General features: G+C 38.7%; 1 long non-coding RNA gene across 1 annotated transcript in view; it reads left to right on the top strand.

Annotated features, from left to right (window-relative positions):
• The window catches only part of LOC130706139 (uncharacterized), a 648,331-nt gene extending 621,700 nt beyond the window's left edge, over nt 1–26,631 (top strand). Inside the window, exon 3 of the long non-coding RNA XR_009006545.1 lies at nt 26,576–26,631. This is a non-coding gene — a long non-coding RNA (uncharacterized LOC130706139). The remainder of the gene's footprint in view (nt 1–26,575) is intronic.
• The last annotated feature ends 856 nt before the right edge of the window (nt 26,632–27,487 follow it).

The following is a 27,487-nucleotide window of genomic DNA, read 5'->3' on the forward strand; positions in this document are numbered from 1 at the left end:
CAGAACCAAGGATGCCAAAAGCAGTTTTTAGCCTCGTACTGATGAATTGAAACTTACCCCTCAGGGTGTGTGGTTCTTAAAACTGCTGATGGGGAGAAGATCCTAAAAGGAATGGAACATGGAACAATCCAGTGGGGAATTAAGGAATATTGGTCAAGTCGTTACTCCTGCTACTAATAATACTATTATTTATTAAGTAATTAGGTAGGCTGGTGTAATATTGTGATTTACAAGAAAAATAGATTTGGTCATTTAGATGACCAAATATGTCTTGAATATTTTTTCATATATAGTTGGTTTTCATCCAGGGTTCCTGCCTCATAGCTCCCCAAACCTTTGGAATTTACTAAGTGATGGGAGTTTGAAGGTGTCTCTTATAATATGTTAATGAGGTGACTTCTAGAAAGCACTTAAGGATGGGGGCTGGATGCCAGTGGAGCCAACCAAGTGATTTGAGGGTTGGGACTTTCAGTCTCATCCCCCAGCCTCCGGCGAGGGGAGAGAGACAGGAAAATGGCCAGTGAGTCTATTAAATGGCTGTACCCACAGCACCTCTGACACTACCCAGAGTTAATACAGAGCCCACAGTGTACAGCCTCAGTCCCAGAAGACTGCCCCTTACTTCAGGCACCCATCACGAGTCTGGGCCTCCCACGCTTCTGACTAACCTGGTATAAATCGGGGTTTCCCACGAGCCCCTCCTGGGTTCCAGAATTTGCTGGGTTGGCTCAGAACTTGAAAGTCCTCAGCTTACTATTACTGTTTTATTGTAAAGAACATGCAACTTAGGAACAGTTAAATGAAGGAGGTGCATCACGCAAGCATGGCATGGGGGGGTGAGTGATGGGGGAGTTGCCTTGCCCTCTCCAGCAAGTCGCCCGCCCTCCCAGCACCCAATCCCCAAACTCTCCGAATGCCATTGTTTGGGGATTTTTATGGAGGGTCCACAGAAGCACCACTGATTAAGTCATTGGCCAGTGAGGGTTGATTTCGTCAAATCCCCTCCTCTTCCTGGAAGGGGGGAGGTGTGGCACTGAGAGTCCCCGCCCTCTAGGCACATGGTTGGTTCCTGCGGCAGCCAGCCCCTCCTTCAGGAGCCACCTCATTAGCATAGACCCCGGGCGCAGGTTGCAAGGGGCTTAGTGTGCACAACGAGAGCTATTCCTTTCACTCAATCCCTCAGGAAATTCCAAGGGCTTTAGAACCTCCTTGCCAGAAACTGAGAGCAAAGGCCAAATATTTATTTCTTATAACGTCACATGTGTATTAATTTTAATACTGATTTTTGTAAAGTAAATAGACTTCATTTCTTAGGGCGGTTTTAGGTTTACAAAAAAAAGTGCGAAGTTCCCATATATTCCCCCCCCCCATCACAGTTTCTCCTATTGTTAACATAGTACATTTGTTACGATTGATGAACCAATTTGATAAATGATTATTAGGAAAAGGTCATAGTTTATATTAGGGTTCACTATTTGTGTTGTACAGTTAGTTCTGTAGGTTTTGCCAAATGCATAGCGTCATGTACCTACCATTACAGTGTCATGGAAAAGAGCTTCAGTCCCCTGAAAATCCCCTGTGCACCACCACTTCCCTCCTAATCCCTGGCAACCACGGACGTTTTTACTCTGTGTAGCTTTGCCTTTTTCAGAATGTCACGTGCTGGAATCATGTAGTATGTGGCATTTTCAGACTGACTTGTTTCACTTACCAATGTTTGTTTGAGGTTCCTCCATGCCTTTTCATGGCTTGATAGCTCATTTCTTTTTATTGCCTAGTAATATTCCATTGGCTGATAGACCATAGTTTATTTATCCACTCACCTATCTTGATAGATATCTTGGTTGCGTCTAATTTTTGGCGATTATGAATAAAGCTGTTATAAACATGCATGTGCAGGTTTTTATGTGGCCATAAGTAACTTTCAACTGATCTGTGCAAATACCTAGGTGGGCAGTTGGTGAATCATATGGTAAGACCGTTAGCCTTTGTAAGAAACTGAAAGACGTCTTCTGAAGCAGCGCTACCAGTTTGGATTCCCACCAGGAGTGAGCTCCTGAGGCTCCACTGTGGATCATTGTCAACAGTTACAAATGAGAGTTGACTCTGATTATTGGAAGCTTTAATAGGCCTATTGGCATGAGCAACAAAGAAATATTTTCATGACTACCTGTCATTTTATACTTAGTAACGCTTTGTGATACTTCATGTCTATAAATTGCAATAATGACGCAAAATGTTTTCTTTGCCCAGAGACTTTTATTTTAGCATAAGCTGACAACTGGATAATAATATTAATAATAATAATTAAAAAAATGTAAATTTAAATATTTAATGGTTACACATATTTCAAGTTTTAAACACGTTAGCATATATAAAACAACTGATTCAACAAATATACATGATATTGTAGGTCATTTATACAAATACGAGTAATACATAGACTCAATTAGTATGAACGGGGCATATCCTTGTGACAAAGAGCACAGACTTTAGGAATGGATGACTTGGACAAATACTTAACTTAAATTTCAGTTATGTCATCTGTAAAACAGTTATAATAACACCCTCTGCTGAAGCATGGGAAAACTCTGGAAATCAGGAAAGTATAGGATATATTCGGTGGAGAGTAAGAAGTTTATTTGAGATGGAAGGCATAATTCTTCAAGGACAGTACTGTGGAGCGTCCTGAATGTACGTCTAAACAGTTCCGACTTTATTTATTAGTGTGTGGAAATCTGAAGAATTTTTAAAGGGTCACACACGGATTGTGGCCTAGTCAGAGATTTACTTTAAGAATACTTGAGAATGTAGTCAAGAAAAATTTTGAAAGATGTAATCATTATGATGTGGCAAATGCTAGTCTGTTATTCTTTTCTGTAAGTTAGAAAGAGGGCTCCTTCCATCAAGACGTTTTACTGCCATGTCCTAGGGAATCTGTGATGACTAAGATATGGCTGGCACCAGACAGAGTTGTGCAGTGCACAACAGTGCAACTGTATGCAGGGATCCTCTCCTTAAAATCTTGCTATTCCTTCCATATTTTAAGAAAACAGGCCTATCAGGGGTCTTTGTTTGTCTTTAATTTCTTTTTGAACTAATTCTTCTTCTATTCCCTTTGTTTTAAATATCACTCCATGCAGATAAATCCAAAACCGTTACCTCTAACCCTCACGTTCTGCCTTAAAGTTTTATTCAGCATACTGGACATGCCTATCTGATATTTTAATACTTTTCAAACTTATCCAGAATTGAAGTAATCATCTCCCAGCCTCCAAACGGCTCTTCCTGATGACTCTAACCCTATTAATAGCTATGCTTTTCTCCCAGTCTCTCAGGTTTCAGGCAAGAGTTACCTTTGATTTCTCTCCTTTTCTTCCTACATTCAGCATCAAAGTTTACGTGTGTGCAGGATGTGTAAGACCCAAATCTAAGAGGCGTCAGTTACATCAGAAGCAGTGCAGATGTATATAGCGCTCATGACAGTTTTCTGGCAGATGACAGCACATATTTTTATGTAGAACACTGTTTTTTCACTGGCATAAAGGCCTTTATAGGCTAGTGACAGTGTTTTAAGGAGGAAGTGAATAGATTCTAAGAAAGTGGAGGCATCAAGTATATAGTCCATGCCTCAGATCTTTAGTAATAAAGAAGTCAAATCCATGGCTACGAGAGAAGATTGTATGATCTAAGTGTGGCGAGACATTTTTTATGATTGAAAAACATATAAGCACAGAGAAAAAATTATTAAACATGTAAGGGTCTGGGATAGAGGGAAGAAATGATTTACCAATGTGAATTTATTGCAATTGCATTAATCACATTTTATAGTGTAGAAAACAATGTGATAAGTTGTATGGAATCCAGTTCTGATTTTCTGCTTAGCCATTCCACCTAAAATATTCTGAGATACTCTCAAGGACGAAAAGACTTAGCTCCCAGGACTAAGGGGTCATTGAGGAGATGGTCATTGCCCTTCCTCCCAGTTTTGCTCTACTAGATGAATATTGCAGAAAGTTTGCCAGAGGACAAATGTGAGAGACATTTTCCTACTCGAATCAAAACTGTCAATGATTGGAGTTGATTGACACCTATCACCAGATGCGCACACAAGGCTGACGGCACTGAAAATAACATCACCAGGGCTCACGAGACACAAAATGTTTCCCTGCAAACACCGTGAGTTTCTCTCCATGGTATTCACAAGGGAAATCTTATGCTGATTTAGCCCTTTGAATGGTAGGTGCCGGCAGTTGCTGCTCCGTCACGTAAAGCGCAGATTATTTCACTTTGCGAAAGCAGCCCCGTCACCACATAACGAGTCTGTAAGGACCAGTTCTTTACTGTGTCAGCAAACAGTTACATGACAAAGGGCCGAGACTATCAGCTGAAAGTAACTGGGTCCTTGGAGTTTCAGACATGAAAAATGGTCATTATTATTTGCATTGACCAACAATATTTGCTATTTTTCTTGGCTAATTCTTATCGTATTTTCTTATGACTTTATATATGTTAACATGATCAAAAGAAGCACCGCCTTTCGTTAGAGAACAGTACCACGTGGGCAGGGCCACAGGCATGTGTTATCCCTATTTTACAGAAGAGAAAACTGATACCCAGTGAGAGAAAACTGTGGAAGCACAGTTAGTAACTAAGAACTACGCAGAGATTGTTGCCCCATCTGTGACTGTGACCCACTGCCTCTTTAAAATTAGCTCCTTAAATTATCTTTGGGGCTTCCCTGGTGGCGCAGTGGTTGAGAATCCGCCTGCTAATGCAGGGGACATGGGTTCGAGCCCTGGTCTGAGATGATCCCACATGCCGCGGAGCAACTGGGCCCGTGAGCCACAACTACTGAGCCTGCGTGTCTGGAGCCTGTGCTCTGCAACAAGAGAGGCCACGATAGTGAGAGGCCCGTGCACCACGATGAAGAGTGGCCCCCGCTTGCCACAACTAGAGAAAGCCCTCGCACAGAAACGAAGACACAACACAGCCATAAATAAATAAATAAATAAGCCCAAAGTTCAAAATTCTAACTCCATCTGCGCCATATTACTGAGCTGTCTTCATTTAAAAAACAAACGAACAAAAAAACCAAATTATCTTTGAGATCAGCTAGAAGGCAACTCCCAGTACGTGACTCTAAACTTCACAGTGTCCTGCCAACGTGATTTGCTCCACCAGTATAGTGGATTCTCATGTAATAAACCCACTTCCAAGCCCTCTCCTACTTTGTGGCCACTACGCTCAGCTCTTGGATTTCAGCAGAAAAATTTCCTACCCAAGAGCTGAAGATGTAGAGATTTTACATTATTAAAGGCAACACTTTGCAATACACTGTATAAAGAAAAGCCTTCCTTACTGGCATCTATATGAGAAACTTTAGTTCAAATCAGTGTCTTTCAGGTATTCATCTTCCTCTGGGAATGCCAGAGCTAGTAGAAGTTTACTGTTCTCAGACAGAAGTACACTGGAATCCTACTTTAAAACCACCTAATAGAGAAAACCATATACGTGATTCCCTGCAACAATAGTCTTTTCATTCTTCTGTAATTCAATATCCTTGAATGGTATCCAAGGTACACTCAACACTTTCCCCACTCTCTCCCAGAATTCTTGTCTTAATGTGAACTGTTTCACAGTTAGTTTTTAGTAGATGTCTCTTCTGACATAAAATATGCATCCTATAAAAGATTTTCTATTAAGTTCTAATCTCAATTAACCAGACTCTAGTAGATATTTAATAAAGCACAGTTGCATACAAGTTTAATATATTCATGTTCGCATTTGGATTTAGGTTAGACTCATATACACAAAAGGGACTAGACACAACCGGTCTACTTTGTGATTCCATGAAACACTCAAAAATAGGCTTTTATTTATTTATTTATTTCCATGTGCGTGTGGATAATCTAGAGTTCATCGTAATCATAAATCTTTCACTTTGAGTTCATATAACTGCACACATGTAAACATAGCCTGTGTGTTTTAAAAAGGTTAAAAAAAAGTTTTCATTTCCCTGTCACCTTACTTGATATAAATTAACTAGAATTCCTTTGTTGCTGATTTGGTTTATAAGCCCTAAGGAAACAAAGCATGGATTTACTTTTGTATCTTTTTTATGTAGTGTCTAAATAACTATCATTTTTGAAAATAGAGATAGTTAGCTATGATACAGTGTTAGTATAAACCAGATGGAGTAATAGAGACATAAAATTGATAGGTGTGGGCAGGCTGTATACTAAGGCATATTTAATCTTCAGCTCATGAATCTGTAATTCATTATCTGATGGGAATACATCTAGACTATTGATTTCGATAAGATAAAGACTTCTGGTTTCTCTAATCATGTCCATTAGTTTCCTGCAGACAGATTAATAATTTTTCACAATTGCTAATGGCAATTGGAGGCATTTAATTTTGCTGCTGCCCTCGTATAGTTGCTACTTGGCAACATATTTGCATGGTATTAGATAAAAAATAATCCGAAGGCTATGAAGCAGTCTTCATTTGTTATAGTACTTTGTTTACAAAAGCATCATTATGAGTAGCACTTCAAAGTACAAAAAATTTCCACCTATTATTTTTTTAATTAGAAATTTATGTTAGACTTTAAGACAACTTTGTTGCCTAAGGGACTAAAAACTTGTTTTAAAAATGAATCACACAGAGAAGATGAACTTCTTTATTTTCCTTTTACTGGTAAATCTGAACACTGTAAATTTGAACAATGCTTCTCTTGAAGAGAATTGCAGTTATCTTTAAATCCATATATAAACTTTTTATAGATTCTGCAATAGATTTTAACTATCTCATTCTGTATGATATAGACCGGCTGTTGAATCTGATATGTATTAATTTTTTGGAAACAGCTTAAAATTTTGTTCTACAATTATTTTAAACTAGGTAAGTCCACCCTAGGACTTTCAATGACATTTAGTTGCTGAAAGATTGATTAATTATTTTAGAGAAGTTTCTGTCATGGCATGGACCTCTGGAGAGATTTCTATATAGATGGAGAATCAGTGCTCAGAGTAAAACTATTGTTTGCAAAATGATCTTCAACTCCAAACATTAGCTCTGATTCAAATGATAATATCATCCAAATAACTCAACTTTTGACATATGTAAGCATAACTCATTTTTTAAATTGATGTATAACTGACATATAATATTACTTTCAGATGTACAATATGATTCAATATTTGTATATATTGTGAAATGATGACCAGAATAAGTCTGGCTAACATCCTTACCACACATGGTTACAAATATTTTTTTCTTACATGCTAAATTTTAAAATTAAACTTCTTATGATGGGAACTTAGCAACTTTTAAATATGATATAGAGTATTATTAGTCACCATGCTATATGCTGCATCCTCATGACTTACTTATTTTATAAATTCAAGCTTGTGCCTGTTGGCACCCCTCACCTGTTTTGATGCCTCCCCGCACCCCTGCCTCAGGCAAGCACTAATCTTTTTTCTCTTCTCTGTATATATAGGCTCAGTTTTGTTTGTTTACATTCCACATGAAAGTGAGATCATACAGTATTTGTCTTTCTCTGTTTGACTTACTTCACTTAGCATAGTGATCTCAGGGTACAGTCATGTTGTCACAAATAGCAAGATTTTCTTCTTTTTATGGCTGAATAATATTCCTTTGTGTGTGTGTGTATGTATGTATGTATGTATCTTACATTTTCTTTATCCATTCATCCATCTATATACACAGATTATTTCCATGTCTCCTCTAATGTAAATAATGCTGCAATGAACATAAAGGTGCATATGTCTTTTTGAGGTAGTATTTTCATTTTCTTTGGATAACTACCCAGAAGTGGAATTGCTGGATTATATGGTAGTTCTATTTTCAACTTTTTGAGGAACCACCGAACTGTGTTCCATAGTGGCAGCACCCATTAGTGCACAAGGGTTCCCTTTTCTTCATATCCTTGCCAACACTTGTTATTGCTTGTTTTTGTTTTTGTTTTTTTTTGATAAGAGCTATTCTGACAGGTGTGATGTTGTATCTCATTGTGGTTTTGATTTGCATTTCCCTCATGATTAATAATACTGAGCACATTTTCATGTACCTGTTGGCCATCACTGGAAAACTGTCTATTCACATCCTCTGCCCATTTTTAAATCAGATTGTTTTTTCAGTGTTCAGTTGTATGTGTTCTTTATGTATTTTCAATATTAAACTCTTAATAGATATATGACCTGTAAATATTTTCTCCTATTCAGTAGGCTGCCTTTTTGTTCTGTTGATGACTTCCATTGCTGTGCAGAAGCTTTTTAGTTTGATGTAGTCCCACGTGTTTATTTTTGCTTTTGGTGTCAAACTAAAATAAAAAAATCATCATCAAGACCTATGTCAAGGAGTTTACTGCCTACATTTTCTTCTAGGAGTTTTATGGTTTCAGGTCTTACAGTCAAGTCTTTAATCCATTTTGAGTTAATTTGTGTGTATGGTTTAAGAAAGTGGTCTAGGTTCCTTCTCTTGCACATGGCTGTCCTCTTTTCCCAACGCCATTTATTGAAGAGCCTGTTCTTTCCTCATTGTATATTCGCGACTCCTTTGTCGTAGATTAACTGACCATGTATGTGTGGGTTTATTTCTGGCCTCTCTATTCTGTTCCATTGACCTACTCTTATGCCAATACCATACTGTTTTGATTACTGTAGCCTTGTAATATAGTTTGAAATCAGGGAGTGTGATGCCTCCAGCTTTGTTCTTCTTCCTCAAGATTGCTTTGGACATTTCAGATCTCTTGTGGTTCCGTACTAGGTTTTAGGGTTGTTTGTTCTATTTCTGTGAAAAATGTCACTGGAGATTTGATAGGGATTACACTGACTCTGTAAATTGCTTTGAGTAGTATGGACATTCTAACAATGTTAATTCTTCCAGACCATGGACACAGAATATCTTCCCATTTATTTCTGTCTTCGTCAGTTTCTTTCATGGATGTCTTATAGTTTTCAGCATACAGAACTTTCACCTCCTTGGTTAAACTTATTCATAGTTGTGTGTGTGTGCGTGCATGTGTGTGTGTGCAGTTAAAAATGGGATTGTTTTCTTAATTTCTCTTATGTTTTGTTACTAGTGCATAGAAACACAACACTTTCTTGTATATTGATTTTGTATCCTGCAACTTCGCTGAATTTGTTCATCAGTTCTACCTTTTTTTTTTTTTTTTTTTTTTGGAGGAGTCTCTAGGGTTTTCTGTATATAATATCATGTCATCTATAAATAGTGACAGTTTTACTTCTTCCCAGTTTGTATGCCTTTTACATCTTCTTCTTGCCTAATTGCTCTAGCTGGCACTTTCAATACTATGTTGAATGAAAATGGTGAGAGTAAGCATCCTTGTCTTGTTTGTAATCTTAGAGGAAAAACTTTCAGCTTTCACCACTGAGTTTGAGTTAGCTGTGGGCTTGTCATAGGTGGCCATTATTATGTTGAGGTAAGTTCCCTCTGTACCCACTTCACTGAGAGTTTTTATCATGAATGGCTGTTGGGTTTTGTCAAGTGCTTCTTCTGCGTCTATTGAGATGATCATATGACTTTAGTCCTTTCTTTTGTTGGGTATATTACATTGATATGCAGATGTGGAACCAGCCTTGCATCCCTGGAATAAATCCCACTTAATTGTGGTGTATGATCCTTTTCATGTATTATTGAATTCAGTTTGCTAATATTTTGTTGAGGACTTTTCCATCTATGTTCGTCAGGGAAATTGGCCTGTCATTTTCTTTTCTTGTGGCATCCTTGTCTGGTTTAGATATCAGGGTAATTCTGGCATTGTAAAATGGGTTTGAAAACATAAATCATTCTCATACTCTTCCATTTCTGGAAGCATTAATCATTCTTACACTCTATAAATTTTGCCTAAAATTAAGGAGCCTATTAGGTAATGTACCTATGATAATAATGAACATATATCAATATACCCACTGCCATAATGTCAAAATAAGTCTTAGCTAGAATACAGTCAATGTGTTATTAAAGACGTAGATTGGGTCAGCTTCCAAATATCCTGGTGGAGGAAAATGTTATGATTTGTTAGATTGGGGCTATTTAAAACTTCCAAAACAGCTAATAAAATAGTTCTGAGAATTTAAGGAGAGCAAATTAGTTTGACCATTTTTCTGTCCATTTTCAATCCTGTGCTGGTTTCCTAGATAATTATTTCCAAATATTCCTTATTAACAAGTACCTCGGGCTTCCCTGGTGGCGCAGTGGTTGAGAATCTGCCTGCTAATGCAGGGGACACGGGTTCGAGCCCTGGTCTGGGAAGATCCCACATGCCACGGAGCAGCTGGGCCCGTGAGCCACAATTGCTGAGCCTGCGCGTCTGGAGCCTGTGCCCCGCGACGGGAGGGGCCGCGATAGAGAAAGGCCCGCGCACCGCGATGAAGAGCGGTCCCCGCACCGCGATGAAGAGTGGCCCCCGCTTGCCGCAACTGGAGAAAGCCCTCGCACGAACCGAAGACCCAACACAGCCAAAAATAAATAAATAAATAAATAAATAAATAAGAAAAAAAAAAAAAAAAAAAAAAAACAAGTACCTCAAAGAAAATTAGAGTAGCAAGAATTAACATATGCGTGGAAAGTCTGGGTAGTAAGAAAAATAAATTTGATAGGAGGAATAATATCTACTAATTAAAGGCATTGAAACCTGTTAAATGAGTCCCATGTTATGTTTTGAGAGCCAGTAAATGGGTTTGTGGAGCAGAATAACACAGTGAATGGGGTGTTTAAAGCAGAGATTTCAGTCTTGAAAGAGAGGTCAATTTAAAGTCCTTGGTAGGAATCTAGACTTGCATGATGAGGACTTGGAAAAGAGTAAAGGTGACACAAAACAGAGGTCATGAAAAAAAGAGACCTTCAGGATTTCTACAGGGTAAATAAGAAGGAACTTTGAAGCTCTAAGCACCATTGATTGAGGCAGGTGATAAGGTGAGCAAATTGGAGGGTTGTAAGGGAGAAAGACATAACAGAGGGGAGGAGACAGTATTGTTATTGTTAGTATTGTTTGCTTTAGAAAAAGTTGTATTTATTCTTTTCAGATGATGTTATGGGAGAAAAGTTTGAGACCATTTTCATCTTTTTTCCCTAAAATTGTACCCGTATACTTGGAGTCAAATAACTTTGCATTTAAGTTATTTGTCACGTTTAGCATCTAAAATGCTTGTGTTTGTTCATTCCATCATTCATTCATTCATTTGTGTATTCATTCAGCTAGCATGTATTAAGGGCCTACTATTAGTATGGATTTGTGCTGGGCTCAGATTATTTAATTAAGAAAAGAAGAGAGAGTTTCTGAGCTCAGGGAGTTGTCATTTTCTCGGAAAAGAACATTACTCACATTATTACACCAGTGAGTGTATAATTTTACACTGAGTCCACCACAATCAATGAAAGTAAAATGGTTCTTAAAAAGTATATAATAAAGAGTTTGGAGTATCAAGAAGACCTCTCTTAGGGCAGCGACTTCTACAGTGGGATTTGGAGGACTAAGAGAAATTACAAAAGGAGAAGAAGAGAATTCCAGAGAAAGCAGGAAGAGTATATACTAAAACTGTGTAGCAAGAGAAGAACGATACTCTGCAGAGAGCACAGGAGACACAGGAGGCATAGGCGTGAACCAGATCACAGTCAGAATGTCGTCAGAAAAGTACTGAGAAGATAAACTGGATTGAATGTGAGGTATAAAGACCATTGTCAGAGTTCATTAAAATGAAGATGTCGAGTAGAAGACAGTATCTGAATGTATCATTTTCTCCTTTTGACATTTTGGTTAACAAAAGTTGTCTTTCCAACAAATCAGCTGAGTAAAAGTTCCCAGGTGTGTGTTAATCCTCTTGTTGAAACGCTGTATTAACAAGGTCCACAAACAGACCTTCAGTTGCATTAGAGTTTCTACTCTGCTTCTTCACCACCACACGTGGAGCATGGCTTTGGTATTTCTGGCTGAAAAACAATCAAATGTGGTGGTCCCTCCTCGCAGCCACACATTTGCAACCTTCTCGGGAGGCACTGCTCAGTGTCTAAGGTAGAACAGTAATGACTGGGGCAGAAAGGAGATTCGCTCCTAGGGTTCGGTTTCCTACAGCTTCAGGAAAGTCACAGGCAGCTGCTGCTGCTGAAAAGACAGAAGACTAGATAGTTTCTGAGAGTCGCTGGTTTTCCTCTCGTGATTAAAATCAGAAAAAAGTGTAGATGTACAAAGAAAGGCAATCTCTCCATGCAATAAGAAGATGGGAAGAAAGTACTGTGGGGTTGAATGAAGGTGAGATGGCATCTCTGTGGGTGATGAGGGAAGTTTCTGATTCTTGGAGGAATTTGTGTTTGAGCTATGTCTTGACGGATGGTAGATACTTAAAAAATGAGAGTGGAGCTCAGAAGGTAAAAACATTTCAGGTAAACAGAAAAGAGTAAACAAAGGCAAAAAAGTAGGCAAATACTGAGTATGTCCAAAAATAACAAATTGTTTCGACTGAAATTTAAATTAGATCTATTTTAGGGAGATTAATTTGATGCCAAAATATATCCTGTGAACAAAAGGCTGATCATACTGCTATCAGTTAGGAGACTTCTAGAAAATATTGCTGAATGTGTATCTTCAACTGACTGACACATACATTACTCTTAGGGAGAGTTGGAAGGGATTTGTAAGCTTTTCTTAGTAACTGTCACCCCCTCTGCCAACCTGTTTTAATTTGCAGATGTGCACATGTGAAATGGGTTAGCTATATTGTGGGACTTGAGTCATCTGTGTCAGGTGAAAGTTAAGGCAGTGAGAATAAATGCATTTACCAAGGAGGAGGCTGCAGAGAACACAGGGGCGAGAAGAAGAGAAGATTCAAGAAACAGGAGACTTAGGTCAGAAGGAAATTCACAGAAGCCCATGAAAGTTAGCAAATGGAAGCAAACTTTGCATGTCTGACAGTACTTCCAAGGGGAGAGGCCAACATCTTCCCTGTGTTTGGATTCCTCAACAGTCCATAGTACTTACACCATAAAATCGTTAAACATGCAGAATAATTCCAGCCAAAACTATGCTTAATAAAATTTACTGAAATATCTATTTTTAAAGTAAAATGTTAAAGAGTAAATACATACGTTTTTCTAGCTAATGAACTTGGCCAAGAAGATTCCCTAGAGAAAGAGATGCAGTGTGACGGAATACGTGAGACTTGGATTTTGGAGCCAGTCATACTTGGATTTGACAGTTGTTTCATATTTTATCTGCCTTTTGAAATTAGGAAATAAATCATACTTCTTGGTGATATAATATATGTAAAGCACTCATATATTGTAGATGAACAACAGTTTCAAAGGAGAGTTGCAATAGCATTTTTGTAATTTGTCTTTATTCTTTCTGAGAAGGATGCTCTTCATAAAAACCCACAATTAGAGTTTTGATCGTTATTTGTTGGCGATAGAATAGACTCGTGAGGATCCATTTGGTTCTCTAAACGTTACAACCACTTGATAACTCATTCAGACGTCTTCATCTCCCTCCTCCTCCCATCATTGACTTTATTTGAACTTTTGTAGAAAATTGAAGGTTAAGTTAAGGATTTGTGGTTAAGTTTCTCTATTCTTCTCACGTGGTCTTAGATGTATCACAGTATCTGAGAATAAATTTGGAAGCATTAATCGGAATTGTTCTTTATTTTAATTTTACATTGCTGTGCATTGTTTCTAAGTCTTTAATATAAAAATAATTGGCAAATGAAATGTATGTAAATTTCAAATTGAAAAGGGCAAGGAAATGCATTTTTTGCAATCCTGCTTTATTATAATTAAAAATATGCCTTTGTGTGAACAACCTAAAATGGAAGATTTCCTCTAACATTTACCTTTTGCTTGTTTCCCCTTTTTTTTGCTGATGGTTATGCACTGTGTGCTTTATACATTCTTTAAAAGAGAAACACTATTCAGATTTATTTCTCTGTTGAGGACTCTAAAGGCACAGTATTTATATTCAAAAGGATTTCTGTTTTTCTCATTCTAGAGAGTTGATATTCAGCGGTTATTTTTTTTCTCCCTTTTATGTGTTAGTGGTAAATACCAAAGATCAAGATGGTCAAGTGTTTATACATCTTTTACCTAACTCTGAAGGGCAGTTGAATGGTCTAATTGATTTTTAAAGTTACACATCAGATACAGTGCTGCAATATCACATTTACAAAGTGTTCCATGGGTTTCCACGTTGGAGATGCTAATTATTACTTACTGGGTTAAAGTTTGCTGCTAGGCCTTAGGGACTGTATTAGTCAGGGGTCTCATGAGAAACAGGGTGTGTGTGTCTGGAGAGAGAGAGGAGGGAGGGAGATTGATTGATTGATTAAATGGCCAGAAGATTGTTAAGGCTTGCTAAATTCAAAATCTGCAGGTTAGGCCATTAGGCTGGAGACCCAGAGAAGAGTTGCAGAGTGATTCCAATGACAGAATTTCTTCTTGGTCAGGGGGAGGTCAGTCCTTCTTCTATCAAGGCCCTCAACTAACTGGAAGAGGCCCATCCACATTATAAAGGGTAATCTACTTTATCAAAGTCTACTGATTCAAATGCTAATCTCATTCAAAAAAACACCTTCCCAGAAACAACCAAGATAATGTTTGACCACATATCTGAGCATCATGGCCCAGCCGCATTGACACATAAAGGTCAACATCACAGTGACCATCTCTCCTATGCATTTGATCTCTTCATTTGCATTCATGCATTTGATCTCTTCATTTGCATTCACGCATTCTGTTTATACCACTGTTGCTCTTTTCTGCTTTTCCAGATGTTTGCAGGTTTGTTCGTTTCCCACTGAAGGATTATAAAAGTTATTGCTACTAATAATCACTACCATTCTAAATTATTCTTACAATGACCACCGCTACTGTTACTACTAAAGGGAACCAATTGCTACACACCTTCTATGTGGTTGGCAGTGAAACATGGGTTTTATTTACATACTGTATGTCTAATCCTCACAACAAAAGGGGAAGATAGTTATAAATACTCATTTTGCAGGTGAGGGACCTGAGAGTCAGTAGGATTAAGGGACCTGTCCAAGGCCTTACAGTAGTGAAGTGGCCGAGCCCAGACTGGAGCTCATGAGTCTTTGCTTTTCCATATACTGCCCTGCATGACTTGATTTTTCTCTTGTATATTGTACCATAGTCATTCACCTGTTGTGACTTCACGGTGACAAGAGGAATTTTAAATGTAAGGAAGAGTCATTAAGTAAGATATTACAGGTTTTGAAACGAAAAGCCCCTTTATCATTGATTACTGTGAGAGTTTATGTAAAAGCTACTTGAGTTTTTAAAACAGTCCTGTATTTTGGATTATTTTTAGAGTGATCCAGACCTGAGAGAGGAAAATAGAATATACTCATAGTTTTCTTTTCCCTCTGTCACCTCTGTCTCACCTTCTGTGAATCGATTAGAGATGTCATTGGAGAGATTCAACTTTGGATTACTTGGTAAAAATTGTCAAGATTCAAGCTGAGGAATTTGGATTTGGTTTCATTAGAAACAGATAATGCTATAGATTCAAAGGAAGAAGGATACTACAGCCAAATGGACCAGGAATCCTCTATTACTGCCTCACATTCCTGAGACAGTCTCTTAATACTTTTTACATTTTGATCCACTAAGATGTCTCAAGAGTGTTTTCTGTCACGGTGTTTATATCCAAATAGTGTTTCTCTATCATGGTGATTATTCCATTGGGTGCGGAGTGGTATCCTTCTTTAACAGTTATACTGGGTTTGGAAAATGGTATTACCTTTTGAGATCACAGTTTAGAATGTCCTTAATAATACGCCAGGCCTATTGGCAGTAGTAGATAAGGAGCGGAACTCAGAACTCTGTCTTGCCTATAGTCAGAACAGTCTCAATGGAGGCTGAGGTGGAGATGTCTTTTCATTTTGGAGCTGTATAGGCTCAGGTACCCTGAGCATGGAATAGAATTATTGGATGCTGACATACATAATCTTTAATTCTGACACAGTCTCGTTATTTTATTTTTATTTAATTAATTTTGTGTACAATTTTACGGGATCTTAGAGGGTTCACAAATGACTTTATGACTTCCACAGGATAATTCACATTTTCCTGAATTTTATACAACACTGAAGTTTGTGTTTTTCGGTTTTTGGTTTTCTTGTTTAATTTTAAATCAATCTTGTTTGGGTTGGGAGAATTATTCACTTGATTTTGATCGGGTTATATCCCAAATCAGAGTGCATGTAGCCTTCTTTAGAAAGCTTCTTATTTTAAAATGTTTTAGTATCATTTTTGTTACTGTTTTTCTTTTCAATTAGTCTATGTGCCACAAAAATGGTAAAATATTCTTTTTCAACTTTTCTTTAGACCATTTATAAAAATTATCCATTAGGTCACACTCCAAGAGGGGCCTATTGGAAAGGCAGCCAATAGGCCCCTCTTAGATGGATCCAGAAGCAAGATGAGATAGCAGCCTGCAGAGTAAAAGCTTGGAATAAAGGGGGTGATTCTCAGTAGTCTGCTCAAGTCACTGTTCTCTAGATACCAAAATAGCTGTTTTGAAACTTTAAATTGTGTAGGTAGCAATGTGCACTTTAAACAATTTGGGTATTGGAATACAATAGCTTATACTGAGTGATTCAAATACAAACCACTGATGAAGATTTTACAAATTGTGTGAAGCTAATTTCCTATTTGGCAGTCATTTACTGATTTCCAGTGATCAATATTTTTGTGAGAATTTAAACTCACAAAAATACTGGGTTTTTTTTTTTTTTTTTTTTTTCTTTTCCATTTCAAGCCTGGGAAAGATTTAGGGGGTCCTGGCTCGAGTTCCAAGTAGTTGCTGGTTGGTTAACTGTGGCAAGCTACTTAATACTTTAAGTCTTAGTTATGTGTCCGGCACTCTGCCTAGGAAATAGTGGACACCCATAGTTATTTCTATTATATTCTAAACATTACTTTTCTTTCCAGTAGGCAACTCTGTCTCTGGGAGTTTATCATAGAATCAGAGAAGTCTAAAACTGCCTGCCTTCCAGGAGCTTACAATCTTGTAAAGCATTTAGTCCAACCTCCTCAATTTAAAAGTGACGTTTGAACAGGGAGTGTACTTGGATTTGCTTATGGTCTGAGGAAGGATGCTGATTCTTATTAGGTGCCACATGGCTACAGGGCAAGGGATTATGAGCTATGGAGCTCTCTGTTTACATATTGATGTCAACTCTTAGGTTTTGATTTTAGTGGAACATTTTGGTCATGTAAAAATGCTAATGGCATTTAGCAAATGCTGAATCTGTGACAGGTTCTGTTTTAAGTACTTTACTTGTATTTTCTCATTTAATTCCTACAACAATCCCATGAATATGGAACAGTTTTATCTCTATATTCTGATGATGAGGAAACTGAGGATGCTAGAGGTTATATGTCTAAGTTTGTAAAAGTAAGAAGTAACAGAACAAGAATTCAAACCCTGAGCCTTATTCCAGCGTCCATGTAATTAGTATCTGACCTTCCTACCTCTTTGATAATGATTACCGACATCAGATAGTGTCAGCCATTGATAGTTCATTTGTTTTAGTTCTAGATATTCTAAAATTATTTCATTAACATAGTGTCTTTAGCAGCTTTTTGGATATTTTTTGTTAAAAGACTGAAATGATTTCCTATTTCCTTATAACCTAAAACAAAATTATTAGAAGATGGTATTTTACATTAATTTGTATGTTTATATTTTACTTAAATGTGCTACTTAACATTTCATCAAGTTATCTTCCCCTATGTAGATATCATTGTGAATATTTTGATATCAGAATATGAACCAGTATTATTTTAAATATTGTATACTTTAAAAATTATATTGATATTTTTTAAATGGAAAATAATCTCATTATTTAAAAATGTACTACAAATTAATATGATCTACCCGAGTTCTTAGTATTTTTTTGGTGTGTGTGACCAAGCTTTACATCTATTTCATTAGAGAAAATTGGCTTCTTTATTACTATGAAATATACACCCCCAAATTCCTATTGCTTTCCATTGTAGTATAGTTTTATTTTTAATTTGAATAGTCAATATTAGATATACATTCTCGAACATTTTTTCATATAGTTTTTCCGTTTTGTTATCCATAGATTATAGCAGGAAACATTTTTTTAATAAACTACTAAAATTACATTAATCTAATAAAATCATCCTACTATTTTATAGCACTTAAAAATAACATTAATGACAGATTATAATTACTTATATTTATTCCAATGAATCAGTAAAACTGTCTGCCATTTTCAGGATTTATTGCTAGAATCATCAAAATGCTTAACTATTTGGATTCTACTTTTATGAGAAAGCAGGAGATACAAATACTTATTTCTATTTTATGTGGGGGAAATATTGTATAGTTATTAGAACAAAAGTTGAAGTGATGGGAAACATTGTTGATTATCTTTAGATGCACTAGAAGATATTAAAAGTTTTATTTGATATATTTTTCAAACTTTGAAAGAAGATTCTATGTCTTCAGTTAAAGCAATCTAAGAGTAGAAGTAGCATTTATTTAAAATAACTTCTTAGCATATTTTTCATGTCTTTGTTCTCCTTCTTGGCTGGACACTTGCCCATGTGACTTTATATGAACATATGATGAGAGTTGGGCGTCTCACCCAGATTTGCATCCAATTCCTCAAGCAGAAAGATAGTCACTCTCAGCTGACCTCTCTTTTTACTTAAATCACAAGATGCTAGTTAAAAATATTATTTCATCAGCCTTTTTGATATCATTTATAAATGGTATATAATGTAAAACTCTGAATTTTCCTCAATTACTAATTATCATTTTCAATTGTTCATGTATAGTTGAAATATATTACGTAAGAATTAATATGGTATAAAAACAAAATAATCAAAAAACATAGCAAGATAAAACACGAAACCATTTATCAGCCCTGAACAAATTCTTATAGGGGAAAAAAAAAACTCTGTTCTGTTGTTGAATACATTTTACAGATGACTGCACTCTCTCAGTTGATATATACCATTTCCGTCCACCCTGCTTTCCAGGCCTATTGGACAGGGGTCATGCCCTGTTTATCTTTGTGTCTTAGCAACACAGCATAGAGCACACATTCAATAAATGTTGTAAGGATTAGGAAAGAGGTAAACAGAAAAAAAAAGATTGGAGGGGGTGAAGGAAAGGACAAAGAAATGAGAGACAGTGATGCTAAGTTAACAGTGAACACTACTTACACTTAGTGAAACACTATTACTTTACATAAGTCATTTTCAGCAGGAGAAGGTCTGCTCTCTGAGACTTCAAAGTACTCCAATAATGATGCTAAGGTGAAAATTCTGTCTTTTGAGTGAGGAGAAGGAACCAACTAAATTACATCTATATATATGTGTGTGTGTGTGTGTGTGTGTGTATTTACACACACAATCTCTTAAAAAGAGCTGGAATCTTTTTAAATATGAACGTTTTGTAAGAATTTGTAGGAAAGTAAAATTTGCCATAGCAAAATGTTTCTTTGGCATGTGGATTATTTCAAGCTGAAAACAAGCTTAATAGACTCAGGAAGAACCTTTGACCTCCCCACTAACTGCCTAAAAAATGTAGGCAGAGGACCTCTTCCAGGAACGGAGCTGTCACCATAGAGACTACAGTAGTAACTAGGTGTGTAGACAGGGCAACTTAGCAAAGTCTGTTAAAATTCTGCTCTGGGTCCCACTGTCTCTGCCTGGCCAGGGAAACATTTGTTTACCAACTGTTTGCTTTTCCATCCTCACGTCAACTGCCTTGCCCTTCTGTGAAGTCCCAAACCCCTACCCTCAACATCCTCCTTTGTCTTTAGCTGAAGATGTTTCTTAAGGTGAGGTTTTCCGCCATTGTGGGGAGTTACTCAGTTTTCTTTGGTCTCTCCTGTGTACGCATGGTATTAAACTTTTGTGTGATTTTCTCCTGTTAATCTGTCTCATGTCAATGTAATTCTTAGACCAGCCAGAAGAACCTAGAAGGGTAGAGGAAAATTTCTTCCTCCTGGACAAATTAAAACAAGCCCAGGGAAATTCCCTGGTGGCGCAGTGGTTGAGAATCCGCCTGCCAATGCAGGGGACATGGGTTCGAGCCCTGGTCTGGGAAGATCCCACATGCCGCGGAGCGACTAAGCCCGTGTGCCACAGCTACTGAGCCTGCGCTCTAGAGCCCACGAGCCACAACTACTGAGCCCACGAGCCACAACTACTGAGCCCACATGCCACAACTACTGAAGCCCGCACGCCTAGAGCCCATGCTCCACAACAAGAGAAGCCACCGCAATGAGAAGCCTGCGCACCGCAACGAAGAGCAGCCCCCGCTCGCCACAGCTCAAGAAAGCCCGCGCGCAGCAATGAAGACCCAACGCAGCCAAAAATAAATAAATTTATTAAAAAAAAAAAGCCCAGAAAGGGATGTTAAACCAACTTAATAGTGTATCAGAATATTAACAAACATGTCATTGACAGTGTAACATAACAAAAGTGGTCAAGGGGCAAAGATGTCGAGAAGGGACAGGACAATAAGGGCACATGGAGCTGTTCAGGAACCAGGGCCATTTGCCGGATGCCGCAGCAAGTGGACCGCTGGGACGCCGAGCTTCAGCGAGAAAGAGCTTATTCATCAGGCGGCCAAGCCAGGAGTCAGAGAGCAGGTCTCACTTCCGCCTCCCGAGAGGCGAAGGGGTTTGGGACATTGATGGGACAAGCAGGAGGGTCTCAGGACTGGGGAAAGGTGCCGGGAGACAGGGAAGAGGGGCGGTAACTGATGTTCTGCGCAGGCGCACAGCGGTTCCGGGCTCCTGCATATTCATAAGCGAGGATGTTGCGTGATCTGAGGGTGGAGTCAACAGGCCGGTCGGGGGACGTCTGCGCAGGCCCGGTTCCGGGGTTCGTGGTCCCAGCCGGCCTGAGCCGGCCTGAGCCGGCTGGCGTTTGGCGGGGAGCTGCGTCCAGGTTCCTGGAAGACGCCCGGGCCGTGGGGAGCTGGTAAGGTAGGCAATTAAGGAGAGGAAAAAAGAGAGAAAGAAGCCCCTAAAGCCTCAAGCGAGCTTAGTGAAGGCGGTTTACTACGAGCAGAGGGGTTCGAGCAAGCCGTTCCCGCATCCGCTGTTGCAGCACAAGCTCGGGAATTCCTGTTGGTCACGAGCCTCCGTTAACCGCGGGGCACGGGTCAGAGCCCTGGTTTCTCCACCCCTCGCAGCCGCCGGCTAGGCCTGCCGTCTGGTGGGACCCGTATGCGCGGCTCGCTCGGTCAGGGCGCCGCCCAGACGCGCCTGTGCGGAGCAGCACGTCGGTGGTGGGGCAGCTCCCCCCCTCGCACCTGCCGCGGGAGAAGCCAAGCCGTGGAGTCGCCTCTCCTGAGAGGCCGAGGCCGTGCCCTCCGCAAAGCCTAAGGCGGCTCTCCTTGCGGATTTCGTTCCCCCTCTTTGCCCCTGTAGGCCGCTTAAAGTGACCTGTAGACAAACGAGGCGTGTCCTCTCCCCTTCTTTCCCAGCTTTCCTTAAACCGGGTGTGTTAACTGCGGCACCGTGGTCGTTTTGGACCAGGTCATTCTGTGTGTGGGAGGGGAGGGGAGGGGGAGGGGGAGGGGAGGGGGGGAGGGGGAGGGAAGGGGAGGGGGAGGGGAGGGGGGGGAGGGGAGGGGAGGGGGGGAGGGGAGGGGAGGAGGGGGAGGGGGGAGGGGAGGAGGGGGAGGGGAGGGAGGGGAGGGGAGGGGAGGGAGGGGAGAGGAGGGGAGGGGAGGAGGGGAGGGGAGGGGGAGGGGAGGGGGGAGGGGAGGGGGGAGGGGAGGGGAGGGGGAGGAGGGGAGGGGGAGGGGAGGGGAGGGGGAGAGGAGGGGGAGGGGAGGGAGGGGAGAGGAGGGGGAGGGGAGGGGAGGAGGGGGAGGGGAGGGGGGAGGGGGAGGGGAGAGGAGGGGGAGGGGAGGGGAGGGGGGAGGGGGAGGGGGGAGGGGAGGGGGAGGGGGAGAGGAAGGGGAGGGGAGGGGAGGAGGGGAGGGGGGGGAGGGGAGGGGAGGGGGAGGGGGGGAGGGGGAGGGGAGGGCTGTCCCGTGTAGTGCCGCAGGCTCGGCGGCATCTCGGACCTCTACCCACTTGATCTGGGTGGCACACCCCTGCCCCCCCCGTTGTGACAGTAAACAATATGGCCAGACCTTGTCCACTGTCCCCTGTGGCCCCACATTGCCCCTGATTGAGAAGCACTGCCCTAAATAAAGGTGGTGCTTATTTCATCTCTTTATCCAATTATATACGTTGATTTAGTTTTCAGTGTACTTACTGGGCTGCGCCCCCGCTTCATTCTCACTCTCTCCCTAATACCGCTTACGCACATCTAAGGAAAGAATGCAGGGGCAGCTTAATCTTCATTCTGGAACCGGCCAATCCCCAGGAGGACTGGCCCGATGACTTTGGCCTCATTAGCATGAAAAGATTTCACGGGATTTTTAAGCTATTCCTATTGCACACCATTAAAAAAATGAATAAACAATCCAATAGTGAAAAACAGAACAAGTGGTCAGTATAATTATGTGGTATTAAAAATGTAGCTGAAAATAACAGAAGGCATGTTAAGTATTTTACTGAAATCATATGGGAAAATTTTGGTTAAAACATTGACATTTTTTTTTCCTTTACTGTATCAACCACACTGTTATTTTGCGCAAGCCTTACCTCTGGAAATGACTATACAAAGAAAATGGTCAGAATATGAAATTTTTTTTTCCCCTAATGGGATATGGTAAAGAATGAACATTAAGGATTACGTTCCTAATCCGTTCCACAATCCCAGTGGTGCACGACGGGGCTGCATGCTGTATCCACTTTCCTGTAGTCTATTTTAAGCACCCAAGTTTGATGATGAAGAAGTTAATGCGGTTTCTAGTAGCGCCTAATTTACCCTCAGGGAGTGGCTCATGCTGGGAGAATGTGGCCCATTATGGATTATTTTGTAGCATCAGTCATGGTATGAGATGACAAGACTTTATAAGACAGATATTATGGATCAACCTTCAGAGGCCAGCGCTACATGCAGGCAAAAATTCTCATTGGCAGAACAAAACAGAAAGCCCTTAATGAATTCTGTTACCGTGGCAGCATATTGTCAAATCATGCACTAATAGCAAAAGAGCTGGAAAACCACACCAAGAAACCAGCGTGTCTTTTGGCAAGCTGGAGACCAGGGTTTGGTGCTGAGCTTCCAGACATTCTAAAGGAGAGAATTAACATCGGAGGAAGCCAAGAATCTTTGTGCAAACTCTGCAGGCATTGGGGTGTGAATCCTAGAGCAGAGCGCTGCATGAACCTGAGGGTTATTTTTTCTTCTTTTTTTGTTTTTCCTCTTCCCAAATGTAATTAGATGTTAGTTGGTTCAATAACGAGGAGCATCCCAAAAGGGTGTCTGGGACCACAGTCACATTTTAGGGAACACAGCTCTACCTTCTGAGTCAGTTCTTACACGATCAACCTCTGTAATTTAAGATGTGGCAGAATTTCGAGGCGCGATTAGCGTAATATGAGGGTGGCCAGATGTCCTTGAATGCTTAGGTGTGAGCCAGTATTTTATATTTTGTCTTGGGAAGATAACTGCATTAAAATCTGTCTCAGACTGAGTCATGTGGATCATGTTGTACATCACCTGAAATATCGGAAAATCAGAGATTTAAATGTATAAAACATTTGGGAGAATGAAGATATACAAGTTGTCTGTAACGTTCCATTTATTTGTAGTATTTCTTTTCAGTACCTTGGTTTTAGGGCTGTGTTTGCCGACCAGTTTTCTAAAACTCTGGCACATACGTGGCAAACTTACCTGAAACATTGTCTTTTTCTCTGTTTCCTTTATTTTTACTCAAATCCTATGCCTTGTTTCTTATCTTCCATTTCCTTTTTCTTCCCTCGAAAAGTGACAGCTTCCCATGTCTCATCACCCATTGTTTCTTGACATGAAAGGAAAGAACAATGGAAATGGAGAAGTGGATTTCAGACTTTGCTCCTTGGAAGTCCCGGGGTGGCTTCGGAGCTGCAGGTGGGGAGGGAACACACGGAGCAGACAGGGCTCAGGCTTCCGTTCCAACTTCCAGTTTACAAATAGTATTTCATGGAAAGAAAGATTTCCGCAGAACAGATATCTCAACAGTGGTAGAACCCACGATGCCATCAGGGAGAGTAGACCCAGGATGGGACATTTGACCAAAGGAAAGTAATCATACTGAATAATAGAAGCATGGGGATATTGAAGAAATTCACTGTGGGTGTTTCATCTCATGCTTACTCTTCCTTCAACCACCTAAGTGCAATCCATACCTAAAAATCAGGAACTTCTCATTTCCTCCCATTTAATAGTAGCAAGATTTAGTAGCTTCTGCCATCTCAACAGGAGCAAAGCATGTAGTGGTCTAGGTATATTTCTATTGAGTAGGATGATTAAATAGTATGAAAGGATAAAGATGTAACTATATAGTGAAACAAGGAAACTAAAATTTATCTCAAATGATGTCTCTATTGTCCCAAAGAAAGATTATATATCTCAGTAATTCCTATGGCTAGGAAAATTTTATGAAAGAAATGTTCTTAAATGTATGGACACCAAGGGGGGAAAGTTGGGGGGCGGGGGGTGGTGGAGGTGGGATGAATTGGGAGACTGGGATTGACATATATACACTATAACCAATAAGCGCCTGCTGTATAAAAAAATAAAATAAAATTCAAAAAAAGAGAAAGGAATGTTATTTTTATTCATAAAGGTATTTTGATTAGCTATGGCTTTATTATTACATAAAATAAAAATTATACTTTGTATGTATTATAATAAGATAAATTTAATTTTAAAATAAAAAAAGGAAACTTACACCATACATTTTAAAGATTTGTACTATGTTAATAAAAATAGTGTTTTGCATTTATAGGACATGATGTCAAAATGCTAACGTGTCCTGGCAAAAACGTTAAGGAGTGGGAGTTCCTGGATTATTAATTACTTGTGTGCAAGTTCTCTAAATTTAACCTCAAATTAACTGCCGTTAACTGTTAGCTGTTTGAATAAGAGGTTTGATAGTAAATAATTTATTATTTATCTTGTTATTTTCCTTGAGGAAATAACTCTTTATTTCCCTAAAATATTTAAAAAAATTTTGCCTATGTAATGGAAGACTATTTCTTGTTTACTGTAGAAATTTTAATACTTTTTAAAAAATATACTGTTTTCTCCAAATCCAAGTGGTATTAATTTTTTTTTTTTAAATCTCAGCATAGTAGAGAAGTATGTAAAGAATGTTTTAGCTTACACTATGTATGTCAGCAGATTTTGATTAATTGGGGGAGAAAAAGCTTATTAAACAAAATAACATTTCCAATTTTGTATTAAATGCTACCTCTTCTACTGTATAAAGCAGGACATATTTTGGCAAGATCTCGAGCTTTTTAAACTAACATTGAACATACTATGGAGAAAAGACTTGCAAGTTGCCTTGTGTTCTTAACAGTAGCTGGAAAAGGAAAAGAAATGAAAATGGATAAACAGTTAAAGTGAAAACGCATGATTACAATGGAATGATACGTAAATCCAAATCAAGTTTCAATGTAGAGTATATTTTTAAGTATTTTCAGAGAAATTAAATAATTTTCAGATTTAGTATTTTCTGTAATCTTTTAAGATTAAAAATTTATTTTTTAAAAATATATTTTCAGATGATTTTATTTGTGATTATGTATGTCTAATTCAGACCATGTTATGGTTTTTTTCTGTGTCTGGTAACATCGAACCATGAAAAGTAAAATTAGCATTTAAGAAATAATTCAAGGAAAAGACTTCTCCAATAATATTTGCCCCAGTGAGCTGAGTAATTTTTGTAAATTGGTCTTTTGGCCTGAGTGATTTAGATAATTACTTAAGTTCTTTCTTTCACGTTGAATATTCAGATACTAGTCAACATCAAGCATACGATAAACGATTTATTTTTTTCTTCAGTAAATCGATCAAATACTGAGTGAAGTAGTGTATTTGACCTGTGTATTGCCCTTATATAATCCCTAATTGTTTTCAAGTAGTGTCCCTCTAACTTGATGAGATCTTTTTCTATTGTTATTTTCAAATTTGCTTGATGGATTAAGAAAGATGTGTTCAATCAAAGAGTTCTGGATAAACATTAAAGGATAAGTTTCTAATGAGTACATAACTCAAACTATTCTTTATTCACTCAGTATAAACCAATGATCAAGTTACCTGTGAACATTAAGGGTGGAGGGAGGGACATTAACACATTCTTTACTCAGACTAGGATATTTTTGTTTTTCTCTAATGGAAATTTTCTTTTCCTTTTTCAGTAGTATTTTTAACTTGCAGTGTGCATTGGGAAATAATTTTCACTTGCCTTTTGTAGTTTTTAATTCATGAAAATAAACCAAAACCAAGAGGTTATAGTTATAACATTTCCTATTTATGAACATAAAAGAATCTTATTAGCTATTGCAATTTAAACTTTATTGTATTTTAAATTAACATATTCTTGTTTTTGTGACTTCTTTAACAGGCAGTAACTTCAAGCTCTTGTGGTGGATACAGATTCTTGCTGCAAGGAAATAACAGTAAGTGCTTATGTATATGCAATAACTTTTTAAAAACTACAACATCTTAATATTTGGAACTCCATTATGCTTAAATGCATGAAAAAAAGTTAATATGGTTATTTAAATTTACCCTGTCATTTTATAATTTCAATAAATTGTATTCATTCTAATGACATTTTACATAGAATTTTAATAGATTAATGCCAGGTCATTTTAATAATGAGGAAAAATAGACCCACAGCCAACTCTTTCCATTTTGTCCAGTATGTTTATGTCAGTCTTGCTATGTAAATTTCACTTATGCATTAATGACATTAATTATCTCTGATTAGCTGATTTACAGAGAGTCTGTTTTCTATGGGTAATTATTTGACAATTGGTTTTTAAATTTTGGATTGTGGGACATTTATTTTGCATTCATAACTTCTTTGGAGCAACTCAAATTCGTCTTTTGTAATGGTGCATTTTCAATTGTTTTCTCGCCAATGTGAGTCACTAACTCTTGTATTCATCTCACAAAAGGTAAGAGAGGGGCCTCTTTCTCCCAACTGGGATTAAATAGTACCTTCTCAGTTCTTCTGCAATATATTTTTCATAATGGTTTAAATCTGTGTGTTTATTTCAAATGTGAGCATAAGTAACTTTTGTTTTACCTGCCAGCCCTGGGTTATCTTGTGCCTTCCTTTACATTAATGTAATTACTTGGGAATTATCTCTATTCCAAATTGAATAGGGAAATATCAGCTTGCTGCAGGCTCTGTGCTCATCCAGGAATTAAAGTAATTTAAGATATGAGGTTTTAAATGGAAACTCTATTTGTAAGAAAAAGACGTAATTCACTGCCAGAGGTATCCGTTTCACTGCAACTTCTAGAG

Source organism: Balaenoptera acutorostrata, chromosome 21, assembly GCF_949987535.1.
Source record: "Balaenoptera acutorostrata chromosome 21, mBalAcu1.1, whole genome shotgun sequence".
Taxonomy (NCBI): Eukaryota; Metazoa; Chordata; class Mammalia; order Artiodactyla; family Balaenopteridae; genus Balaenoptera; species Balaenoptera acutorostrata.